The 23,723-nt window shown below is 42.4% G+C and overlaps 1 protein-coding gene across 5 annotated transcripts in view; it reads right to left on the bottom strand.

Moving 5' to 3' along the window:
* Positions 1 to 23,723, bottom strand: part of TSNARE1 (t-SNARE domain containing 1) — a 310,170-nt gene that overhangs the window by 267,593 nt on the left and 18,854 nt on the right. For 4 of the 5 annotated variants that reach the window (XM_027845038.1, XM_027845016.1, XM_027845026.1 and 1 more), the window contains exon 2: positions 19,685 to 19,769. The exons of the other annotated variant lie outside the window; for it this stretch is intronic. The gene's annotated coding sequence lies outside the window, so the exon portion shown is untranslated. The remainder of the gene's footprint in view (positions 1 to 19,684; positions 19,770 to 23,723) is intronic. 5 annotated transcript variants of the gene reach the window in all.

The raw sequence follows: 23,723 nt of genomic DNA, 5'->3' as shown, positions 1-23,723 counted from the left end.
GGCCAGAATAGGATAGGATAAGATAGGATAGGATAGGCCAGGATAGGATAGGCCAGCATAGGATAGCATAGGACATAATAATAATACTAGTATAACAAGTAGTGATAAATAACTGCTCCTGATCATGTACTTTTTAAACCTCAGACCAGGCCACTCTCATTTGATCTTTACAATAGTTCTAGGGAAAGGAAGGAATATGAGAAAGGGCAGAATTGTCTCCATATCTTATAAATAGGTAAACTGAGGTCCAGGAAAGGGAAACAAATTGCCTAAGGTCATATAGCAAATCAGTGGCAAAGCTGTAACTGGAATGTAGGTCTCTTGACCCCAGGTTCAAGTTTCTTTTCACTCTAAAGCTTAAGTTTAAAGCCCTCCAAAGAGTAGGATTTCATAGTTTCTTGTCCCTTGTCCTGATATCTAACAATCCCTATTTCAAGAAAAAACAATCCTCCATGAAGTCCAACCCAGATTCCTCTTGCCATAATGTCTTCTTTGTGTCCTATTTCTCCTTCTTGGCTTTAATAGAGCCCAGAATGATAATAATACATGTCAGAAGTAGAGCCAAGCCTCAAACCCTAGTCAACCTTCTTCTAACCCCAAGTCAACCAATGCTCCTCCACTAGGCCACACTCTTCCTAGGCAGGCCTCCCTCTTTCAAACAAAAATGTTTCACCATATAGAAACCTGTCATTTCATAGGCTCTCACCCTTCTTTTACCTATACTGAATAATCTCAGTTCCTTACCCTTTCCCAAGAGGATTAGTTTTCTGTCCTTTCTGTATCCCTTTCCTCTGTTCTTCATCTGGATTTTCAGCTGGAAAGCTAAAACCTCCAAGCAGGAAATGTGCTGGTATATGTTTAATAACCAGCTCACCAAAAGAAAAAAAATGTAGCAGCACACACTTTGAGTTTAATCTGCATTTTTGCTACCACTTTAAGTCTAGATAATCAATAAAACAACAAATCAAGCCCTGATCTGTAATTTGCTGATTTCTGAACTATAAATGCTCATAATGAAAATTTAACTATCTGCCCAGCTCACCCCTGCCTCCAACCCCAACCCTCCTCCTCTTTCCACCTCAAACTGGCTCCTCTTCCTGACTTCTCTATCCCTCCTCACTTCACCATTTTCCCAGTGACCCAGATCTTAAGAGTTAGCTTTGACCCTTTTCTCTGTTGCCCTAGCCCAACTTAAAAAGCTCCAGGCCTTTTTGACTCTACTTCTACAATAGTCATTGTATCTATCCCTCCCTCTCTATTCAAACTGCCACCAGGCAAACGCTATTATAGACCTTACTACAACATCTACTACAACCCCACTACAGACTTCAACAGCTTTTACCTGGACTACCTCAATGGCCTATCACTACCAGTCTCTCCTTCTAATCCAATTTGTACATGTCTCTAGATCAGAAAATTTTAGCCTGGGACCCATGAACATACTAATAAATGCATAAATATAAAGACACATTAATTAATATATGTATATTAACCAAGTTTCAACATAATGGGCATTTCCTTTGCAATCCTACATATTTTATTTTATGCATTTAAAAACCTTATTCTAAGAAGAGCTCCATGGCCTTCACCAGCGTGCCAAAGGAGTCACACAGAAAAAAGAAAACAGCCCCTGCTCTAGATGAATCTTCCTAAAACCCAACTCTAACCAAATCCCTCCTTTGCTCCCAAACTTTCTATGGCTCCCCATTATCTACCCAATAACATGCACAATCAGCCTAGCATTCAAAGTCCTCCAGGAGCCTCGAATGAACCTCTCTCTCCAGGCATATCTCCTATTCTCTGTTTTCACATACCCTACACTCCAAACAAACTATATGGAATGTATCAAACAGAAATGGGACAGCTGGTCACCTCTGCAAAGACACTGGCTGAAGGCCTTGGCATTTCTCCAATCACAGGCCTCTCCAAAGCTCAGGCAGGAGACCTGAGGGACCCTGTGGACAGGGCAAGGTCTCACAGCACAGCTTCCTCACCCTTGCCTGACCAGAACACATGTGGGATCTTGCCAGGAAGCAGTGACTTACACTGGACAGGGTGTCTGTCTTCCCACCTAATCCAACCTCTGTCTACTCTCCAATCCCCACTCCCCAACCCCAGCCCCAACAATAGTCTATATAAACAATTATGTGCATAAAAAGATATGCACACAGGTCCATGACTCCATCAGCATAGTTTTTCCTCAGAATCCCACAAAAGACCCATACATCATACATATGAACTCCCACAAACAGGAACACACAAAAACAAATGTACCCACACACACATACACACACAAAGACACATTAACAATAGATCTACACAGAAGTGTGCACACACAAGTACATAAATATAGACAGGCAAACAGACCCCCACAAAAAAGGTATGCACATCCAAACAGGAACCTACAGACAGACACTGAGATACACAGAGGCACATGCACAAATAAACAGGGTCAGAGATCAAAAATCTGGAAGAAACCTCAGAGGCTGGAATCTAGTCCAATACTCCCACTCTACAAATAAGGAAACTGAGGTCCAGGGAGAGGATGTTTCTTGCTCAAGGCCAAGGTGGTAGGAAGCATTGGAGGCAGGGTTTAAAGCCAGATTCTCTGACTTCAGAGCCAGGGCTGTATCCACTATACTACACATGAACATAAATAGAAATATGCAGACACTCACACATACACATATTGACACACACAAAACACAGACACACATAATACACACCCACAGAAACAGACATACAGAGACATTTATACCCACGGAGACACAAACACATACAGACGTAGGCACACCCACACATGTAATCCATCCTTCATTCTCTCCCATGGGAACTCTGCTACCTCCGTGTTCCAACTCCTTTTTTAAAATGACCTGGAAAAAAAAGGAATGAAGACTCACACTGTGAGAGCCTCTCCTCCTTTCCCCTCCCCCTACCCAGGATCTTATCAAGATGCCCCTCCACCCTTGGCAGGGAGAAGTATCTTTGATCCATTAGCAACTATCCCAAATCCATTCACCACAGATATTGCCCTCTCTCTCCAGATTGCCAAAGAAGGAACCACAGTTCTCCTGCTAGAACATTCTTCCTTGAACAAAAACAGTGAAAGCAAACTATAGACTAATTTCCTTGATGAATATCGATCCAAACAATTTTAAATAAAATACTAGCAAGGAGATTACTGCAATATATCACAAAGATCGTACACTATAACTAGGTGGGATTTATACCAGGAATGCATGGTTGGTTCAGTATTAGGAAAACTATCAGCATAATTGACCACATCAATAACAAAAACAACAAAAATCATATAATAATCTCAACAGATGCAGAAAAAGCTTCTAAAAAATACAACACTCATTCCTAGTAAAAACACTACAAAGCATAGGAATAAAGGGAGCTTTCCTTAAAATGATAGTAATATCTCTCTAAAAACCATCAGCAAGCATTATCTATAATGGGGATAAGCTAGAAGTCTTCTCAATAAGGTCAGGGGTGAAGCTAGGATGCCCATTATCACCACTATTATTCAACATTGTACTAGAAATGTTACCTATAGCAATAAGAGAAGAAAAATAGATGAAAGGAATTAGAATAGGCAATGAGAGAAAAAAAAAAACTATCACTCTTTGCAGATGATAGGATGGTATACTTAAAGAATTCTAGAAAATCAACTCAAAAACTAGTTGAAATAATTAACAATTTAGCAAAGTTGCAGGGTATAAAATAAACCCACATAAATCATCAGCATTTCTACATATTATCAGCAAAGTACAGCAGTAAGAGACAGAAAGAGAAATTCCATTTAAAATAATTGCAGCCAGTATAAAATGCTTGGAAGTCTGCCTGTCAAGACAAACCTAGAAACTAAATGAACATAATTACAAAACACTCTTCATACAAATAGTCAGATCTAAGCAATTAGAGAAATATGAATTGCTCATGGGTAGGCCAAGCCAATATAATAAAAATGACAATTCTGCCTAAGTTAATTTACTTATTCAGTGCCACACCAATCAAACTACCAAAAAACTATTTCATAAAGCTAGAAAAAATAATAACAAAATTCACCTGGAAAAACAATAGGTCAAGAATATCAAGGGAATCAGGGAGAGAGGACTCTGGACAAAAGAAGTCATGGAAATTGGGGTTAGGGGAGTTTTCACAAAAGGTCCTGTGAAGAGGGGAGGCGGGATGGAGATACATGATCTACCCACCAATATGTGACAAGCTGTTTAGCCCTGCCACCTTCTTCTAAAACTGCTAAGAGTCAGATCCTCCACTTCCGCCTCCCTAGATGCTATAACCAGGTGAGGTCCGGGGCCAACAGAGAAATGGGCAGAGGAAAAGCTGGAGGTCTGTGGGGTACCCAAGCCTGCCCTGAGGAGAAGAGCCACAGGAGCATGGAGCTACGTTCAACCTCAGCTGAACAGTTTATTTCTCTAGTCATCTGCATGCTGACAGAGGGAAGAGTTTAGGGATACCCCCAGACTAATGGGTTAAAGAGAGCTGACCTTGTCATATAACCTTGACCTCAGCTTTGGAAAACCAAGCTCTATTTGTCAGCACTCTCAATTCTTGAGAATCTTGAATCCAGTTTCTGGCGTTGCCCCCTTTAGATCTTGGCCTTTCCTCCATGAGAAACATCCTTAGCAGGAGATGGGTCTGAACTGCATTCCCACCAGACCCAGACTACAACAGAGATGATTTGACTGCATCCGATGATGGCTGCACACATCAGCAAGATGTGGTCCACAGCCTCAACCCAAGTCTTCCTGGGCTCCTCAATTCTCTTTTGGAGCTCTGTGGGAGAAACACTAAGAGTGGAGGTGCCCTTCATATGGCAGCATTCTCCTCTGAAAGAGAAAGAAGATACGCACATGGGATCAGACTGGAATTTTTTGGGGTGGGGGGGGGGCTACAGAGTTAAATCACTTTCCAGCAACTAAAATATGCATATCTGAGTAAAAAATCCTTGCCACAGTGGGGGGAAAAAACATCAAGGGAATCAATGAAAAAAATATGAAGGAAGATGGCCAAGCAGTACCAGATATCAAACTGTATTACAAAGCAGTAATCATCAAAACAATCTGGTACTGGCTAAGAAATAGAGTGGTAGGATTAGGTACATAATAACACAGCAGTAAATGACCATAGTAATCTAGCATTTGAAAAACCCAAAGATCCAAGTTTTGGGGACAAGCACTCACTATTTGACAAAAATTGCTGGGAAAATTGGAAAGCAGTTTGGCAAAAACTAGGTATAGACCAACATCTCACCCCTACACCAAGATAAGGTCAAAATGAGTACATGATTTAGACATAAAGAGTGATACCACAAACAAATTAAGAGAGCATGGAATAGTTTACCTATCAGATCTATGGAGAAGAGAAGAATTTATGAGAAAACAAGAGACAGAGAACATTACAGGATGTAAAGTGGATAATTTTGATTATACTAAATTAAAAACAGTTTGCACAAACAAAACTAAAGCATCCAAGATTAGAAGGAAAATAGAAAACTGGGGGGAAATTTTTACAGCAAGTATCTCCGATAAAGGCCTCATTTCTCAATAACATAAAGAACTGAGTCAAATGCAAGTCATTCCCCAATTGAAAAAATAGTCAACGGATATGAACAGGCAGTTTTCTGAAAAAGAAATCAAAGCTATCTATAATCACATAAAAAAGGCTCTAAATCACTATTGATAGAGAAATGCAAATTAAAACAACTCTGAGGTACCATCTCATACCTATCAGATTGGCTAATATGACAGAAAAGGAAAATTACAAATGTTGGAGGGGATGTGGAAAAATTGGGACACTAATGATTGGTGAGTTATGAACTGATCCAACCATTCTGGAGAACAGTCTGGAAAATTGTGAATACCCTTTGACCCAGCAATACCACTACTAGGTCTGTATTCCAAAGAGATAAAAAAACAAGAAGGAAAAGGACCTACATGTACAAAAAATTTTATAGCAGCTCTTTTTGTGGTGGCAAAGAATTGGAAATCGAGGGGAATGCCCATCAATTGGGGAATGGCTGAATAAGTTGTGGCATATGAATGTAATGAAATACTATTATGCTATAAGAAATGCTGAGCAAGAGGATTTCAGAAAAAATCTAGAAAAACTTACATGAAGTGATACAAAGTGAAATGAGCAGAACCAGGAGAACACTGTACACAGTAAAAGCAACACTGCATGATGATCAACTATGAATGCCTTAGCTATTTTCAGCAATACAATGATCCAAGACAATTCCAAAGGACTCATGATAAAAAATGTTATCCATGTCCAGAGAAAGAACTGATGGAGTCTGAGTCCAGATCAAAGCATACTTTTTTCACTTGATTTCCCTTAGGTTTTTTGATCTGTTTTCTTTTGCAATCTGGCTAGTATGAAAATGCTTTGCACAACTGCAATGTATAATCTATAGCAAATTGCTTGCCTTCTCAAGGAGGGAGGAGCAGAGGGAAGGAGAGAAAGGATTTGGAACTCATAAATTTAAAAATGAATGTTAAAACTTGTTTTTACATGTAATTGAAAAAAAAAAAGTTAAATTAGAAAAGAAACTTCTTCCTTTGGTCTAACTTGCATCTGACCTAGTACATTCTCCAATATTTCCCCTCAACTCATCCTCAGTACCTAATAACGATAACAAAAGCAGCAGCTTCCATTTATAGAGTAATTTAAGGTTTGGAAAGCACTTTCCTCTTAACAGCCCTATGAAATAGGAGGGCTGAGTGTTGTTATCCCCACTACAGATAAAGCAACTGAGGCCTGGAGAGAAGTCCCATAGCTCATAAACGCCAGCACCAAAATGCAAATGCAGGCCTCCTGACTCCTGGTACATCCCCATTACATCATACTAATGTTGTATCTTATTTCTCTGGTCTTCTCTCTCTCACCCCTTCCCTCTCCCCATTATACTTCTGATACCCTCTCCCCATCATGGCATGCCTTTAGCATTCCATACATACTCCCCAGTTTGGCCCCCTGGAGAATCTAGTCAAAAACACAAGCACTACCCCAGACAAATGAGTTACCCCTCTGAGAAGTGTCACCCAGACACAAAGATACAGACTCAGTCATAAGGAACAGGAAAAAAAATAAAACACATTTCTTGTGTGTGGACTTTTCACCAGACACTTCACTAAGACTGAAGAACAGATTAGGCTGAAGGAGTAATGAATAGGTGGAGAAATCTAGAAAGCTTCCTGGAGGAAGTGGGCTTCAGAAAGGAGGGATTAATCCTTGGAGGATGAGGACCATCAAGGAAGTACAAGAAGAAGAGATGATTGCAGCTTCCAAACATTTAGAGGTATACAAAAGTGGCTTGCGTTCTCTGGTGAAGTAGTGAGTTCCCCATCACTGGTGGTAGTCCAGCACACAATTCACGATCTATTAATAGGGTTGTTGTAAAGAAGATTCCTGTTCAGCTTTTCCTGTTCACAGCTAGTTGGCTTCTGAGCTCCCTTCCAACTCCGAGATTCGGTACTTCTGTCATTTGCCCTGATGAGACACCGTGCCCAGTTGTCATAGGTGGCATCTTACCCTAGCGATGAGATACTGAGGTCAATGTATCTACCTGTCTGTCTTTACATAAGCCCTGCCAGTCTGCCAGTGGCTAGCTCTGTCTTTTGTCTAGTGGCTTCCCTTGCCCCAGCCCTAACAAGCTGCCCTGGTGCAGGTGGGGAGCCAGGCCACCCGGACACTCAGTTCTCTGTGATTAATGAAAGCCCACAGTGTGGCCCACGGCTCCCCACAGAAAGGCATGGGGAGGGGGGAAGTAACACCAGGGGAACGAGAACTTATTACTTAGGAGGCAGCCGTCCAGATTTAACAGCCTCCAGCTCCAAACACTCCACCAAGACTGCCCGATCCACTCTGCTGCAACTAGGGAACCGGTCTTTACTCAGGTATATTCCTTAAGCATGATGTCTGCCTGGGTTGAGTGTGAAGGTCATGTGCCCCCAGACGGATATGGGGCTGCCTGAGCACAGGGTGTCACCACGGTCACATCAAGACCTCTACAAAGGAAAAAACTGTAATTCCTGCCCCCCAAACCAGAGGTTCCCCAAAGATACTGGTTCCATTTCTCCCACACAAACCCACAACAAGGCTTTAATGACCTCAATGAACTCCTGGTCGTGACTGCAAACTAAGCCCCAACTGCTGTTGTTCAGTCATTTTTCAGTCATGTCTGACTCTTTGTGACCCCATTTGGGGTGTTTTTGGCGAAGATACTGGAGTGGTTTTCCATTTCCTTCTCTAGCTCATTTTACAGATGAGGAAACTGGGGCAAATGGGGTTACGTGACTTGTCCAGCATTACACAGCTAGAAAGCATCTGAAGACAGATTGGAACTCAGGAGGGTAAGTCTTCCTGACTCCAGGCCCGGCACTGTATCTACTGTGCCAACTAGCTGCCCCAACTGGGGCCGTTCCAAACGTGGTACAGTAAAAAGAGCACTAGGATGGGAAGCACAAGACCTGGGTTCAAATCCTGACTCTGCTAATTACTACTTTTGGGCAGCTAAGTGGCAAAGTGAATACAGGATGGAACTTGAAGTCAGGAAGACCAGAGTTTGAATTCTCCTCAAACACTCTCTAGCTATGTGACCTTAGGCAAACTCCTGAGTCTTAGTGCCTTAGTTTTCTCATCTGTAAAACACAGGGTGGTTAAAAGGATCAAATGCAAGAATTGCAAACCTTAAGGCGCTATATAAATGCTAGCTATTATTGTTGCTGTTGTTATTTGTAACCTGAGGCAAGTATCTCTTTAGGTCTTAATTTCCCCCTTTCTAAAGAGAAGAGATTGGAACAGATGACCTCCAAGGTCTCTTTCAGCCCTTGTCAATGTGTACTATGTGTCCCCAGAGAGAAGGGAAAAGAATGCGGATGGCTCAGTATCTCCAATTGAGGAATCCTGCCCAGGGCCCCAGGGCCCCAGGGCCCCAGGGCCCCAGAGCCTGCAACGGAGGGTTAGTGAAACCGGGTATCATGGAGAGGGCACTGGACTTGGCACCTCTCACCTCTCACAAGAGGGATAAATATCAGAGCAGTCACCTGAGGGACAGGAGAAGAAAGAGAAAGAAAGCAGGAAGATACTTTCAAAGCTACCCAAGAGGGAGAAAGAAGGAAGTCTCCTTCAAAAGTACCCCAGTCCATGAGGAATTCCAAAGGCCTGGGGATGTTAAAGATCCCTATAACGAGCTGGAAAGCTCCTTACAACAGAGAATGCAGAATGCCATGTCAATAAGGGACCATGCAACATGGAATGTTCTAGTGTAGAGCAGTGGTTCCCCAAGTGTGGTCTGGAGACTCCTAAGGGCCCAAAGACCCTCCAAAGACCTTTTCAAAGGTCCCAAAAGGTCAAAACTATTTTCATAATAATACTAAGACATTTTAATTGCTAATACAGTAAAAATGATAGCTATAACCCACATAGGCAAAAGGTCTCTGTGGTGTCATTGGTGTGATAGCGCAGAAAAGCTATGAAAGGGACCTTAGATTTTGTCGTTCAGTCATTTCAGTAGTGTTTGGGGTTTTCTTGAAAAAGATAGGGAGTGGTTAGCTATTTCCTTCTCCAGTTCATTTTACAGATGAGGAACTGAGGCAAACAGGGTTAAGTGATTTGCCCAGGGTCACACAACTAGTAAGTGTCTGAGGCTGGATGTGAATTCAGGTCTTCCTGACTACAGGCCCAATGTTCTATCTACTGTGCCACCTAGCTTCTCAATGAGACCTTAGAACAGAACATTCAGAATGCCAGACCTACGAGAAGCCTTACAACACTGTCAGAGCAAGAGGACCCTTTAAAAAAGAAGACACAGAATGCCCAAGTCAGAAGCATATTGGTAGGTGACTGCTGAGTCCAACCTCCTCATTTGGCTGAGAAGGATATGAAGGCTCAGAGAGAGGACTGACTTACCCAAAGTCACAGAGGAAGTTAGTGGCAGACTCAGACCCTGGTCATCTGCCCATCCCCCAATTCACTACTCTTTCCCCAGGTCACAGTTCAACAAGGCACTTGAGATACCCTAAGGCAAGTGTCACACTACCACTGACTCAGAAGTGGGGGAAGGGAGGTGGGAAGGAAGGAACAAAGGAAGGAAGGAAAAGCTGTAAGGATTTTTAAGTGCCTACTATGTACACTAAGCACTTTACACAGATTATCTCATTTAGTAGCCTTGGAATCAGAAGTCCATGGCTCAAGTCCTGGTTCTAACATTTAGCGACATGACCCCAGAGAAGTCTAAGTTCAGTGTCAGTTTCCACATCTGTAAAGCAGTAGTAATGGTCCTTCCACCAGCTACTACTCACAGTTACTATAGAGAATGCATTTTATATGCCATTAAACACCATGGAAAGGTGAGCTATTATTACTATTTCTATTTCCTGTTTCTCCAGGGAAAGTAGCATACATGCCATTCTGATTCCTTTTCTTGCTCACTATCAACATCGAATATGACATACTACCAATTTTCAGACCTCAACATGCCCAGCTTGGGTGATTAAGACTCCCTACCCCCACCTATGAATTCAATAGACACACAACCATCATCCTCTGAAACATAAGTTATGCCTACAAACAGTCACCAACATACCTCATCTGCGTTCTCTTCATCAACTGTCAAAGGAGATCAAGGTATAAACTAATGACCATGGGCAAGTCCTTTCCCTTCCCTGGAACTTAATTTCCTCTTTTGTAAAATGAGGGGGTTTGATTCAATCATTTTCAAATTCCCTTAAGCACCAAAGGTCTAATGCTCTCATGGTATGATTTAAGTTTTCTCTCACTCAGCCTCTACCCCACAGGATGGAAATAGACTGCACTGAGGAAAGGGGTTAGGGGAGGGGCAGCTCACACCGAGAGAATGGGAATGCCCCTTCCAGCTACAGAAGAACAGAAATTCCTTAGGAAGAAGACCCATCTGGGCTTTGAAGGTACCCTCAGGGTTGAAGAGAAACAAACTTCACAGGCAGGCACTCAGTGCAGCTTCCAAAAGACAGCTAGGCCAGGCTTCAGAGTGGACAGATCAGGGTTAGGTAAGGAAGTGCCTTCATTCCTGCCCTCAGCCATAAGCCAGCTGGCAAGAGAGAGAATTATTGAAGAGCCCCACTGGGAAAGTCTGTCTTTAGAGGAAGCAGGAGGGGATTGACAGAACACAGCAGACATGGAAAGGGCCTTAGAACACAGAACACAGGATGTCACACATGAAAAGGACCTCAGAACACAGAATGGTCAAGCTCGATAAAAACTAAGCAAGGGAATTTTAGAGCCAGAAGAGATAAAAAAATCATCCCCCAGATTTTACAGATGAAGAAAGCAAAGCCCAAGAGAGGAACATGACTGGCCCCCAGTTACATAGCAAGTAAAGGCCACGGTGAGGCCTCCTTCACGGTATGATGAACAGAGCACCAGATGAGAGGTTGGAAAACCACACTGCGTCAGGACTGTCCCATTGTAATGGGGCTTCAAGGCAGGATAAGGAACAAGAATGCTAGCAAACCGCCCACCCAGGTCTCAATAAGGAGAGGACAAGAAAGGGATTTTATAATATGGCATTTTCTAGATGCATATGTTGTTATTTAATTTTTAATTCTGTTTTTTTATTCTGAATTTAACACAAAAAAGAGCATTTCCATATGCAAAGCAGAACAGAAAAAGAAGATTCCATTAAATGCACATATTTTTAACACCAGAAGTTCCCACTCTCCATGGCCTGGAGATATTTATTCCTGATAAATCAAGCACCACATGTTCCATACAGTAAAAGCTCAAAAGCCTCCAAAACACAATTTTCAACCCCATTGAGCACAAATATCGTGCTCACTGTATGACCTTGGGAAAGTCACTTCCCTACTCCAGGCCTCTTCCTCTCTTTAACGAGAAGCTTGAGCTAGACTCAATTCAATTAAACAAACATGCCATAAGCACCTCCAAGGCTCCTGGGGCAGATTCAAAGTTTAAATGATAGTCAAAGCCTCTCATGGAGCAGTTACCATCTAGTAGGAATATATGACATGTCCACAAAGAAGTACATTTATTTTATGCTGTGCTGTGGACAAGGCATTCCAATTAGTAGTAGTAGTAGTAGTAGTAGTAGTTGTAGCAGTAGTAGTAGTAGTAGTAATCGCTAATAATAATACCTAGTATTTATATGGTGCTTTAAGGTTTGCAAAGCACTTTATAATTATTATCTCATTTGATGCTCACAACTCTGGGAAGTAGGTGCTGTTACTATCCCCATTTTACAGATGAGGAAACTGAGGCAGGCAGAGGTTAAGTGACTTACCCAGGATCACACAGCTAGTAAATGTCAGAAGCCAGATTCAGGTCTTCCCTACTCCTAGTCCAGTGCTCTAACCACTGTACCACCTAGCTGCCTGTATATGAAACCAGGTGAACAAAGGCATAATGCCAAGAAAGCCCAAGGTTATCTTCAGAGAGGAAGGAGTAGGTGGGCTCAGGGAGCTCAATTTGGTTGTAGCGCAGACTATGTGCTGGAGAATTAAGTGATATAACACTGGAAAGGAAGGGTAGCAGCCAACTATGGTGTGGGAGGGGAGGGCAGCCTTAAATGCCAGGATAAGGAGCCTGAACCTCAAGTAGCAGGTAATAAGGCTGCCTGGGAGGGTTTTGACCCAGTTGGAGGTAAGGGCTGAGATCTCTTCTCATTCTAACATGCTCTACATTCTAAGTCCCCTTTCAAATTTCACATCCTTCATTCTACAGGCCATGTTCTGTGTTTTAAGGACCTGGCACCCTCTCCCTTTAAGCGCCTCCTGAATGGATAGGGCTCCTAACAGGGACTGGCAGGTGGACAGAGTGGCTTTGGTCAACAACGCCTGACTCCCTTTGGAGGACAGAGGAGTTATCTGCATTTTTTCAGAGTAGAGAGCTTAGGCAGGGCTGTCAGGGTAGACAGTGTGTGTGCATGGATGTGAACACATTCTTGGACATAGAATATCAGAGGAGCTGGGATCATGTTGATGATAGGATTTTAACATCCACAATTTACAGATGAAGAAACGGAGGCCCAGTGAGGAAAAGTGATTTGCTCAGGGTCACTCAGAAAGTACAGCAGATCAAGAACCACAGTTCAATGGAAGGAGTGTTGGGCCTGGAATTAGGAAAACCAGAGTTTGAATGCTGCCACGGGCATGTATTAACTTTATGGGCAAGTCACTTAACCACTGTCTGCCTCAGTTTCACCAACTATAAAATGGGAACAATAGCACCTATCTCACAGGGTTGTTTTGAGGATCAAACATGACAACATTTGTAAAGTACTTTGCAAATCTTAAAAGTGTTATATAAATTCCAGCTAACATAGCGCACTATCTCCAAAATTTATAAAGTGTTGCCTTACAACAACACTGAAAGAGAGGTATTAAATATGTTATTACCTCTACTGTACAAACGGGGAAACCATCCAGCTCAGAGAAGATAAGGCAATGTGCCCATAGTGCCAGTGCTGGGGTTCAAATGCAGGCTTTCAGAAACCAAAGCTACTCTTTGTACGGCAGCTCTAGGCCCCTAACTCCAGTCAGGACGTCATCAAACCTCCATGGCTATTTCATATGCGTGTGACAAAGGACCCTGAGTCTAGACCAGGGGCACTTCACCTTTGTTTGTACCACTCGTGCCCTTGGCAGTGTGGAGAAGTCTGCAGACACCTTCTTGGAATGAGGTTACTTAATGCATAAAATAAATACAGAGAATTGCAAAGAAAAACAACTATATTTAAATACAACTATCAAAATATTAGAAAATCAAGTTCACAGGCCCCAGGGTAAAAACTCTGATCTAGACAGACCCTCCAAAAGTCACGCAGCTTAGGATTCTGACTGGGGTCAAAGTACAAACAGCCAACTCTGGACCAAAGGTCACATCTGAAGATTCCCCTAACTCGCAGTCACTAAAAAGCTGCCTCAATAGAGTCTCTTCTGATGCTACTCTTTCTGCCTAAGTTAAATCTCTCCTGTCACAGCTCTAAAACCAGGCCCTCACTATAATCTCTCAGGGCAATCATACAACTATAGGCTCACAGAACTGAGAACTAGAAAGAAAGTTAGAGGTCACCTAGTCTGACCCCTTCAGCCAACATTTATGAAGCATTAATTAAGCACTTACTATGTGTTAATGATAAGCATTGGCCAAGCCAGTCTTTGACCTCAAGGAGCTCATGGTCTAATGGAGGAGTTAAGAAGTAAATAACTAGGAGCATACAAGATAAATACAGAGAAGCAAGGTAAGCCCAGAGGAGAAGGCACTAGCAAGCTGGAGGGGTGCGGAGAAAAACCAAGGGAGGCCTTCTGAAGGGGCTGGGATTTGATATTCATTTTACAGATGAAGAATCTAGAACTCAGAGGGTAAAGAGACTTATCCATGGCTACAACGTAAGTAACAGAGTCTGGATATATACCCAAGTCCTCTGCTCGGCTCAGGAGCTCCCCTGTAGGAAGTCGTCCAGGCAACCAAGCACCAGTTTGAGTTGTTCTGATGAGTTTTCCATTGTGAATGGCTTAATTTGATCATTTAAGGGCCTGGATCTCTGAGAGATGACACGGCGAGCCCTTAGTACCACACTGCATGATGGAAATAACTGAGGAGCTGGATCAATGGGTGCCCATCAGGCTGCCAGGGGAGAGCATGGTCTGGTGCCAGGCTGCCTGGCTGATCCACATGGAAGAGAGGAAGCTGGCTTTAGAACTCCCACAGGCACTGCCAAGGAGCCTGCCCCACTTATCTCAGCCCTACATAACAAACCAGAATTGGAATGTACTGCAGTGGGCTTCTACTTCAACCTCTCTGCCAGTATAAGAATGCCCTCTTCTTTCTTACACACTTCCTTCTGCTGTCATCAGAATAAAACCTTGGCTTTCCATGATGCTCTAAGAGATTTTTCTTGTTTCTTTAAGCCCCAAATATGTTTTTTTTTTTAGCTATTTGGAATAAAATCTTTCTAAAATGAACTTGTTGAACTGACTTCTTGAACAATGGATATTTCTGAAGAGCCAAGATTTCTGTGATGTGGACATTTCCAACACCTACACAGATCATAAGCATTTTATTAAGTGCCTAAGTTCAAGGCCCTACACTTAACTTCATCTTTATAAAAAATACCACAGTCCCTATCCTCAAAGACTTTATAGCTGCTAAGGACAAAGTCACAGTTTTCCATCCCCATTAAAACCAGAAAACAAAAAACTGTTCAGAAGCTCACCTCAGATTGATCCATTAAAACCTAGACCTAACACCCCTAGATAATTCCCAATTTCAAAAAGAGTTTACCAGGGACCAGGGTAAAATGTGGTGAGCTCCTTTCCACCGTATCATACAAATCAGAACTGCCAGCCCATGGTCCAATAAGGGGAGATACGGTATTGATCGAAGACAACCACATTCCTTACAAAGGAAATCCCATGATCACTGACCACAATATGTCCATTAGTGCCCAAAAACAGGCCCCCAAGCCAGGAATGGCAGCACATGCTGGTCATCCCTGCTCCTGGGGGAGGCTGAGGCTGAGGGCTTGCTTGAGTTCAGGGGTCCTAAGCTGCAAAAGGGCTAAAATAGATAAGGTGTCTGCTCTAAATCTTACACTATATGGTGAGCCCCTAAGAGCAGAAGGCCACCAGGTTGCCAACAGAGGGGCAAACTGGCTTAGGAGAGAGAAACAGAGCAGGTTAAAGCTTCAAGACCAATCAAACACACAAGTGGCCCCTATACATTCAGCCTGTCTGAGACAGGAAGACCTAGTCTCAACAACAACAACAGAAAAAAGAGCAGGCCCCCACTCAGATGAGAACTTATGTCTATTTCCTTCAGTCCACCCGAAGCCTAGCTTCCCAAGGAGCTGGGAAGGGAGGAAGGCAATGGGGACCAATCCTATGCCACAAGAGGAACTGACATCTTTTTTCTATCCTGAGGGATTCTCAAATCTCATGATTTGAGAGCTCTGCTCCCACCACTCTGTAGCCCTCCAGACAAGAGAAACAGCCCATCAGACTGATCTGGTGGCTGCCCTGGGAAAGAGCTACTTACATTTCTAGTATGTGTTTTTTTCTAGTCCTGTGCCATTTAGAAGGAAGATAAACAATGGGTAAATTAATGAGTTCATGGTCACTCTTGTTAGGCCTCTCACCACTAAAGCTCATCTTTTTTTCTTTTTTCTTTTTTTTTTTTTTTTTTGCTTTTTGGTGAGGCAATTGGGGTTAAGTGACTTACCCAGGGTCACACAGCTAGTATGTGTCATGCATCTGAGACTGGATTTGAACTCATGGCCTCCTGACTCCAAGGCCGGAGCTCTATCCACTGCACCACCTAGCTGCTCCTTTTTTTTTGTTTGTTTTGTTTGGCAATGGGGTTAAGTGACTTGCCCAGGGTCACACTGCTAGTGATCATTATCTGTGTAAGGCCAGATTTGAACTCAGGTCCTTCTGACTCCAGGGCCAGTGCTATATCCACTGTGCCACCTAGCTGCCCCTAAAGCTCATCTTTTTAAAAGATTAGAGAAGCAAAGGATTTCAAGCTGGAAAGGAACTAGAATATGTAGTTCAACTCCATAATTTTATAGAGAAGGAAACCAAGCCCCAGGGAGGGGACTTGCCTAAGGTCACATATGTGGTAAATAGCAAACCCAGGAATCACACTCAGGTTATCTGACTCTAAATTCAGTGTCCTTTATTCTTTTTAACACATGAAGAGTTTGCTATTCTAAGAGAGGCCAAATAAAAGGTAGATGCACAGAACTAAAAGAGAAAATGGATTCCCTATCAATGGTGAGGTTTTCCAATGTGCCTATTCACTAGGGTGATTTTATCAAGCCTCAGGAACACTTACAGAGTATCCTCAACAAAATCCAGTCACTGAAAAAAGCTCAGATTAGTCATCCACACAGTAAAAACAAAGTGGATAAAAAAATGGCCATTGCCCAAGTTATGAATGTAGTTGAGTTTGTAACCCATTCAGTTATTCTGTCATTGCATCAGCCTCCTATTCCTAGGTCAGGACCCTTTCTATCATACCATACTGCCTCTCTTGGAAAGCTGCTGGTCTCTTTATGATGGTCTGATGTAGTTCCTTCTAGAGAATAGGGATATGGATAAAATCAGTTCTTCCAGAATAATTTGTCCACATCACCACCACTGACTGACCCTCACACCCTACCTAAAAAGACTGCCTTGAATTCATCTTGAAAGCATTGGTTTAGCTCACTGCAGATCTGAGTAACACTAATCCCCCTAAGGCTTGACCCAATCACTCGTCAGGATTTCCCCTAAATCCCGACATCCTATGGTTGATTCATTCAGTCAACAAAGGCTTATTAAGCAACTGCACCAAGTACCATATTAGATACTATAGATATAAAAACAAAAATGAAACAATTCTGCCTTCAAGAAGCTTGCATTCTATCAAAAAGGAACAAAATTAAACCATTAATTAAGTATATCATATACATACACACACACACACACACACACACACACAAAAGTATATACAATGTAATTATATTATATTGAAGAGAAATAAGAAACAAACAATAATTAAGTATAAAATATATACAAAGTTACTTTAGTGGAGGAAGACACTAGCACCTGAGGGAACTAGGATAGGCCTTGATTTATGATGCTGCTGCAGAGAGGATCTTTAAAATCTGCAGGAGTTTATTATTAATAACAGCAAAAACAACAGTGAGTATCTATATAGTGTTTAATATGGATTTCCATCTCAGCAAAGCATTAACTGAAGAACAAAGGAAGAGAAGTCAGAAGACTCAGCTTGAAATCCGAGGTCAGTCTCTTAATGGCTGGAGCAAATCAGAATCACAGAATTAGAGAAATTCAGCCAGAAGAGACCACAGAGGTCATCTAGTCCAAGCGATGCCTGAGCAGGAATCCCTTTAAACCCTGCCTGACTTGACAAGGGCTCATCTAGCCCATACCTGAAGGCCTGCAGTGACAGGAAACTCAATACCTCCAGAAAAAGCCCACTCCATGTCCAGACAGCCTTCATTGTTAGGAAGTTTTTCCTTACATGGAACCAAAATCTGCCTCTCTCCAGCTTTTCAGCCATTGCTCCTACAGGGATTCTGCCTTTCAAGGTCAAACTGGCCAAGTCTAATCCCCACTCCACAAGTATCACATTCCACAAGTGACTTAACCTTGCTTAACTTCCTACTCCTGGTCTGTAAAATAGGTAAAATAATCCCACACCCACAGATCTGGCAGGAGGGTCAATACTATAGACAGGAAACCTTTTATAAGCTTGAAATATCAAAGCTTGAATTTGAATCTCAGTCCTGACACTAACCTGTTGTCTGACCTTCAACAAGACAACTTATCTCTTCTAAGGCTCAGCTGCAGCATCTGTAAAATATGGATAATCATTTCCATCCTGCCTCTTTTACCAGATTTTTATGAGAATTAAATGAGATAATATACATAAAAATGTTCTGAAGGTGTAAGGTCTATATAACTTTAAAGTGCTATTATAATTAGTTTAAATTAAAGCGCTATTATAATTACTGCTGTCGGCAGCAGTAGCAAGAGAAGCAGCAGCAATAGTAGTAGTGGTATTAGTAGCATCCTCCAAGCAGGTAGGTAGAGTAGTGTACCCACTATCTACCAGTAGAGGACCTGGGCTGAAGTCAAAAAGGTGTGAGTTCAAATCCAGCCTCAGACACTCACTAGCTGTGTGACCTTGAGCAAGTCACTTAACTCTTATTTGACCCAGTTCCTCATCTATAAAATGGGGACACACTGGAGAAGAAAATGGCAAACCACTTCAGGATATTTGCCAAGAAAACTCCATGGACTTTGTCCATGGGATCATGTAGAGTCAGACACAACTGAACAACAACAAAGTACATTCTTACTTACTTAACTTCTCTAACACCTCACTGTGGTCTAGAGGTGAAGTTGAGTCCAGGAATGTTATTCCCATAAAGCTCCAACAAGATATCCCAAGCTGGAGATGCTTGAAGCATAGGCCCGGCAATGCATGGGTCACCTAATGCATCGGTCATCTGAGGAACAGCCTCCCTGCCATACATTCAACATAGGACAAGATTTTATTAAATGCTAGGCATGATGTAAGGCATGGGAAATATGAAGGAAATAACCCCTACCCTCGCTGAATCACTTGGGCAAAAACAACATCTACACAGATAAGTAAACACCAAATGCCTTCAGAGTAAATAGGTCATCACTAGAAGGTTGGTGAATAGAGGACGAAAATTTGGGGCCACGGCCACTCAAAAGACTGTGCATGATGGCATAGAGGGATTGGGATCTGCACTGGTGGAGGGAGACCCATCCAAATGAAATTCCAAGCCTTCTGAAACACTGAAGATGTTTCAGAATAATAACATATTAATAATAACAATAACAATAACAATACACATCTCACTCTCCCTTGTATCCCAGGTATCTGTGTGCATGTTATATCCATCCCATCCCCATTTCATTGCAAGCTCAGTAAGAGCAGGTTTTAAGTTGTATCTATCTTTGTATTCAGTAGATGCTTAATAAAGAAATATTTATTGAAGTGAGGAAAAAGCAAAAGAAAAGGAAGAAGAGAAAGAGGCCTGGCTCCAAAGACAGAGCTAAATTCACAGTCACACTCTTCATTCCCCTCACAGTCACTCATCCTTTGATGATCTTACCAGCAAAAGAGAAGTTCAGTCAAGAAGGTCTGTGGGGAACAAAGTCCTTGAGTCTCCCTAGATGACAATTAAGATGCCTCTTCACCTGAAATGCAAGGGATGTTCCTGAGGGGTGGAGGATTCCAAATTATGCCAATTTCACATCCCTCAGCAAAAGAATACCCTACATCTCAGTCTTTCATACTCAAAATATTGAAGTTATTCTTCCCTTGAGCCCTCCCTTCTTATATCCAATCATTACCAAATCCTGGCAATCCAGTCCCTATCACATCTTTCCCATCCATTCCATCTGCCCTGTTCCCACTACTCTAATCCTTGTGCAAACCCTCACGCCCACAAAGATGGGGGCTACTGTAACAGCTTCCTAAAAGACCCTGCTCCCCTCCAAACCACCCTCCATATACCACCAGGCACACTTCCTTCTAATGATGGAATTTAGAGCCAGTCATGACCTTAGAGATCATAATATTCCAAATTCCTCATTTCACAGATGAAGAAAACAAGGCCTCAAGAAGTCACACACTTATACATAAGCAGCAAAACCCAGGTCAGAATCAAGTGTTCTTTGCATTACACCCAGTTATTTCTCAAAGGTCTGGGTATGTCACTCTTCTCCTCCAGATTTCTTAGTGGCTCCCTATTGCCTGCATGAAATTCAAACTCCTGATCCAAGCATTCATTGCCCTCCACAACTGGAAGCCCCTTTACTTTTCCAGCTTTATCTCACATACTTCCGTACCTTCATTCTGTTTCAGCAAAATTGGACTATTCTTTACTGCTGAAATATATATCTTACCTTCCCAACTCTGTACTTCTGCTCAAGATACTCCCTGGCACAGTACCTAGCACAGAGTAGGCACTTAATAAATGACTGAGATCTAGAATGTCCCCGTTCTCCTCCTTTAATCATTAATGCCATCTTTAAAGGCTGATTCAAATATCCCCCTTCCAGTTTCCCTGATTTCCCCTTGCTGGTAATGAACTTCCCCCAAGACCTCACTTTGCACCTATCAAGTAATTATGTATCATAATTAGCATTCCATATATTTTAGTCTTATCCTACTACTAGACTGTAAGCCCCACGAGGATAGGAACTAGAAAGAACCTAAAAGATGACCCAGTCAAATCCCCTTATTTTAGAAAGGAGGAAACCAATACCCTGTGAATCTAAATGATTTGCTCCAATTAAGTCAACAACTGTTTATGAAGGGCTTACTAAGTGCCAGGTGCTATGATTGATGCTGGAAATGTGAGCAGAAGCTTAAGCTAAATAAAGTCAGTACCTACCCTCAAAAAGCTTACATTCAAATAAAGGAAGACAATATATAAAAGGAAGCTGAAAGAGGAAAGGGGTAGGGGGGAGGAGGGGGGAGAATTTATCAGATTCGGGCATGGAAGAAAAAGTCCAGAGTCAAGAGTGGAGCCCAGAAAGGAATAAAAATGTGGCTGTCCTGGGCACATTCCTTAAAATGAAGGTTCTGGAAGGAACCAATCAATCAGAGAAGGGGCTACAGGAGTAGAATATACTTCAAAAAAAAGAACTTGTGTTCTTCACATAACAGGCACTTAATCCCTGTTCCTGGATTGTTTTGAATTATTATTAGCTATTAATATCATAGATAATAATAACAGTCTCTGATTTGGTGTGACATTATTAATCACAAATGACATACAACCTCCCCATAAATATTGCAATGGGTCTCTCAGAAAAGCATCATTTAGGCAGCTGTGTCCCCCGCTCCTGAAACCTCCTACAGATTGCTGCCACCTACCCAGGGCACTTACCTCCAAAGCCATACTATGCCTGGAAGCCCTAATACCTTTGATATCACCTCAGTTTGTGGCCCACACCCAGCAAGGGGTGGCCAGACAGCCCCTGATGCTGCAGCCAGCAGGTGAGGGTCCAATGTCTATTGGGAGGTTTTTAAAAGATTTACAAATTTATAATAGGATCAGAGATTTAGAATTGGAAGGGATCCTATCCTACCCCCACTCTTTAAAAATTGGAGGAAACTGAGGCATAGAGTATACACACTGGTGGCTAGTGGATGACCTAAGATGTTAAACCAGGTATTCTGGCTCCAAATTTGATATTCTACCCAATATACCTCCTCATTTTTAGAGGGAGAAATTGAGACCCAGGCAGTGGAAAGGATATGCCTTAGGTCACATGGTTGGTGGCAAGAAAGAGACAAGTTTCTAGGTCTACTGATTCCTAGTCTGCAGCCCCTTCCAAAATACCTCAAATCTGTCATCTGTCAAATGGCAAAATCTCAGAGCAATAATCAGAGAGAGGTGACTTGTTCAAGGTTACAAACCAAGTCAGTAGAAGATCTCTGGAAAGGCCATGGAAGTCAGGATAGCATCAGCCCCAATGTGGGCTTTTTTGTTTTGTGGTTGGTTTTTTGGCTCTGTGTGTGTGTGTGTGTGTGTGTGTGTGTGTGTGTGTGTGTGTTTTAACAGCAAGAAGAACTGAGCAGATTGTAACAGCAGTTACATGAATCAGAGTGTTGTTATAGCAACTGCATCTCCCCCCTGAAATGGAAGACCAGGCAGAGTTCAAAATGATGCCAGTGTTGGGCAAAATGGATACCTAACCACATCAAAAGGACAGTGGGTACTGAGAGGGGACATCCAGTCTTCTTTTTCTTCGTTCCCCCTCCTCTCCTTTTGAGATAATGGAAGAGGAGGAGGAAAAGGAGAAGGCAGAAGAGAGTTCACTTTTATATAAAGGACTCTTCAGGTTTACAAACCTCTTTACCTGTGTCATATCATTTGATCTTCACAACAGTCGGGCAAAAGAGATATTTGTAGTACTATTAGCCTCAGGAGACTCAGGACAGTTCAAGTGACTTACCCACGGTCATATAGCTAGTGAATATCAAAGCATGCATTTGAACCCAGTAAAACATGAGCTCCTTCAGGGCATGAGCTGTTGTGTTTCTGTCTATATCTACACATCTAACACAGTGCCAGCCACATGACAGAAGCTTCATAAATGCTTGTCGAACTGAGCTGTTGAACCTAGGTCTCCTAACTCCGAGTTTCCACACAATAATAGGACGACAGATAGATTTAGAGCAGAAAGTGATACTTAGAGGCCACTGAGTCCAACCTCCTCATTTTAAAGATGAAGAAACTGAGGCACAGAGAAGTTAATTGATTTGCCCAGAGTCATAAACTACTAAGTGTCCAAGGGAGGATTCTGACTCAGACCCAGTTCAGCACCTTATCTATCCACTAAGCCACCTAAATGTCCTATAAGTGAATAGGATCATAGGATTGAATCTGGAACGGACCTCAGAGGATATCTAGTCCAACCATACCATTTTACAGATAAGGAAACAGATCTAGAGAGGTTAGTGACTTGCCCAAGGTCACACATGGTAGCAAGCCACAAAGGTGGGATTTATTTTAATGTTAGTCATAGAATTTGGACCTTGGTCATAAGATCAGAAAATCAGAGATATGGACCTGGAAAGGATCTCAGAGGTCACTTTGTCCAACTCCCTAATTTACAAATGAAGAAAATGAGTCACAGAGAAGTTAAATAACTTGTCCAAGGTCACAAAGTAGTAAGTATCAGAGGTGAGACTGGAACCAGATCCCTCATCTCCAGAACCAATATCCCTTCCACTACGCCATGCTGATTTTCCCAAAGCAGCCATCTGCCAACATTCTCTCTTCCCCTGGAGAATTTCACTGGGTGGCCCAAGGAGGCTTGGCAGGGACGTACAAAGACCACATGATCAGTGGGCAGAGAGAATATAGTGATATCCGTGAGAAAGGGGCCTGAGTCAAAAGAGTATCTGGATGACTTGGAATGGCCTCTCCACACTTCAGGAGACTGAACTAGAAGCCCACAGTCCTGTTATCTCTATGGAGCCAAGAGACTGCCATCTAAATTCTAACACCAATGGCCATGGGTCTCCAGGCAACTGAGGTCAGTGGTCAGATCCTTAGCACTTCTACACACCCACTCCTTAAAGGCTTCCCCAATTACTTTCAGTGGGTTCCTGAGCTCTTAATGGATCCTGGA

The sequence above is a fragment of the Vombatus ursinus genome, unplaced genomic scaffold (genome assembly GCF_900497805.2).
Source record: "Vombatus ursinus unplaced genomic scaffold, bare-nosed wombat genome assembly UNPS02005236.1, whole genome shotgun sequence".
Taxonomy (NCBI): Eukaryota; Metazoa; Chordata; class Mammalia; order Diprotodontia; family Vombatidae; genus Vombatus; species Vombatus ursinus.
Note: the sequence above shows the minus strand (reverse complement) of the source record. Positions and strands in the feature narration are given on the sequence as shown.